The following is a 2,879-nucleotide window of genomic DNA, read 5'->3' on the forward strand; positions in this document are numbered from 1 at the left end:
CTTTTCGTTGCAACGCTACCTCTATACTTGTAGTGTGACCTTTCTCCTCGTATGCAGCCCTTAATCTTGCTAGCATAGAGTGCGACTCGACTCTAAGACGTAATTAAAACTTCTCTTGTGCTTCTTCTTCTCTTCTTCTCTATAGATTTCACCTCTCCCAATTGCGCGCCCATGGGCCTATGTCAAAGGTTCACGCAAGTTGGTGAGTAATAGAGTATGGTGATGGGCAGCCACGTGGGGGGGAGACCTTGGGCAATGGGCAGCGGCGTATTGCTTACAAAAACAGTGAGACAGAGTCACGCAAAGTTCAAACCATTCTTATAAATATAGATATAGATACTACGCAGTAGGGCATAAGCGCACGCGCGGACACACACAAGTTACAACTCACCCACAACACAATGCAAAGGACAGGACGTAGTATCGACTGCCCATGGGCATGTACCCCCTCCTTACGACATCTGCAGCAATTCACTGTTGCAGGCCCATTGCCTATTTTCAAACAAGCCCTTTTCCTTTCATTCTCTTTTCCCCTTCTCCCCATATTTGTCCGTCGTCCGTCTGCAAACGCACCTTATTGCCTGGCGTGCTATCACCTCGACATTCTTGTAGGAGCTGCAGCTGCGACTGCAGTACAATCGCTAGCTCTCACTTCACTCTACTAATTAGGGGCACATGCACCAAGTCGGTCGAATTAAGGGCAACTATGGATTGCGTTTGAGGCGCAGAATCAGGGAGACCTCTCTCTCTCTCTCTCTCTCTCTCTCTCTCTCTCTCTGTGTGTGTGTGTGTGTCTGTCTGTGCTGTCCACTATGGCTGCCCAAGCTGGCACCGCAGCGGGGCAAGAGCAGGAAAATCCCGAGGAGATCAATGTACAAGATCACGAGATGAGCAGCGGCCACGAAAGCAGCGGCGGCCATGTGCTGCAGGAGCAGGATCAGCAGCAGAGATCACGGAAGAAGACGATGCAGACGCAGCAGCAGCAAGAGGCCGGACCCACAGGCGGTCGGCGCCCACGAGGCCGCCCGCTCGGCTCCAAAAACAAGCCCAAGCCGCCCATCATCATCAGCAAGGACAGCGCAACAGCCCTGCGCGCGCACGTGCTGGAAATCGCCAGCACGTGTGACGTGTCCCACTGCATCTCCTCCTTCGCACAAGCCCGTCACCGGGGCCTCTGCGTCCTCGCTGGCTCCGGCTCCGTCAGCAACGTCACTCTTCGGCAACCGGCTGCGCCCGGTTCCTCTGTCACCCTCCACGGAAGCTTCGACATTCTCTCCCTCTCCGGCGCCTTCCTCCCCCACCCCGCTCCTCCCGGCGCCACGGGCCTCACCGTCTACCTGGCAGGTACCCAGGGTCATGTTGTCGGTGGCTCGGTTGTCGGTAGGCTCATCGCCGCCGGTCCCGTGGTGGTCATCGCCGCGTCCTTCCTCAACGCCTCCTACGACCGGTTACCCATCGATGACTCTTCTGGTGACCCACATCTGCCTGGCGTTGAAAATGACGACCCTCTCCAACACAAACACGAGGATGCCGTCAATCATTCTAATAATCCAATTAATGTAAACCTTGGTGAGTCCTCCTCTACCAACCTAAACCTTAACAATATGGCCATTTTCAATTTGCCTCCTAGGTTCCCTCATCTCCCACAAGATGCTTATCGTCATTGGCCACCAGTACCACATCATCGCCCACCGTATTAATGTCTCCCATGTTTTCAATTCCGCTCAATGTCATGCGTGTCTCCATAAAGTCGCTAACGGAGTGCATTTGTAATGGTAATGTGAGGATGAAACACAAGATCATCCCCCTTTGATCCACACACGGTGCTCGATCCGCTGATCGTAGTCGTTTTTGTGGTTGCATCCCCAATATTATCATTGTCATATCTCTTTTTACACACATAATATGTGGAGGTGTTGTTAAAAGCTTATTGAAAGCACATCTTGGCCCAACTAGTTTGTTTGTTGCAAGGAATAACCCATGAAAACCTTGTCATGTGTTTTTTTAAGATGCATTTTCTCTATCTCACCTCCAAACTAAGTGTCTCGAGGTAAGTAAAGATGCACAATGGGAAGAAGGGACCTTGTCTCAATGGCTCTTAGGCTAGGTTTGGACAAGCTCAGAGGAAGACAAGTGCTTGTCGTCCGTGGAGTCGCCAGAGCGAAAAAGAGGGAGAGATTGAGAGAAGCGTGCAATATTTCAAGGGGGGGGGGAGGGGGTTCGAAAGAGCTATGGCAGGCCCGAAAGAAGAGAAGCTTCATTTGCAACGAACCAGCTCCCGCCATGCAGTTTTGATGCCCATGTGTGCAAGTTTTCCATCGCAGCGTCTGAACTTAGCCTTAAACTTGAAAACTTTGAGGTGCCACTACTTATGCTAGTGGTAGCAGCTACGTCTTTCAATTATTTGAAGACCCTTTCCACTTTCCTACGTAGCTTTAGAAGTATGGATCTCCCAAGCTAGGGCATCTTGTAAGTGGTGCTTTAAGAAGTTCAAAGCACTGTTCACCAAAAACTAGGGTATAGTGTACCTTTGATTGGCTAAAATTTCGAAATCCCAGTTAAAGTATAAGCCTGCCAAAGAAAATTGACCAAAATTTACAAGTTTTACTGTAATATCGGCAAATGCTTCGAACTTTGACCTAGACCTACAAAAGTTTTAACTGCGTCCTCATTTACCTTGGTTAGGGAAAATGTTTTGGTAAGTCCTTGTTGGAAGATCCTTTGTGACTTCTGCTTTCTTCTTTCAAATCAATTAGAGCTTTTTATCTTATTCAACACACCTTCACATATCTTTGTTGAAGTATAAGGAGTCCTCACTAAAGCGTTGAATTTTTGGTGCAATTATGGACCATTGGATTAGTGCCACATGGAGAAAAGAT

At 49.3% G+C, this 2,879-nt stretch overlaps 1 pseudogene; it reads left to right on the forward strand.

The window, feature by feature from the left end:
• The first annotated feature begins 667 nt into the window (after nt 1–667).
• Nucleotides 668–1,954, forward strand: LOC147444177 (AT-hook motif nuclear-localized protein 16 pseudogene; annotated as a pseudogene).
• The last annotated feature ends 925 nt before the right edge of the window (nt 1,955–2,879 follow it).

Source organism: Adiantum capillus-veneris, chromosome 13 (genome assembly GCF_014529385.1).
Source record: "Adiantum capillus-veneris isolate H3 chromosome 13, ASM1452938v2, whole genome shotgun sequence".
NCBI lineage: Eukaryota > Viridiplantae > Streptophyta > Polypodiopsida > Polypodiales > Pteridaceae > Adiantum > Adiantum capillus-veneris.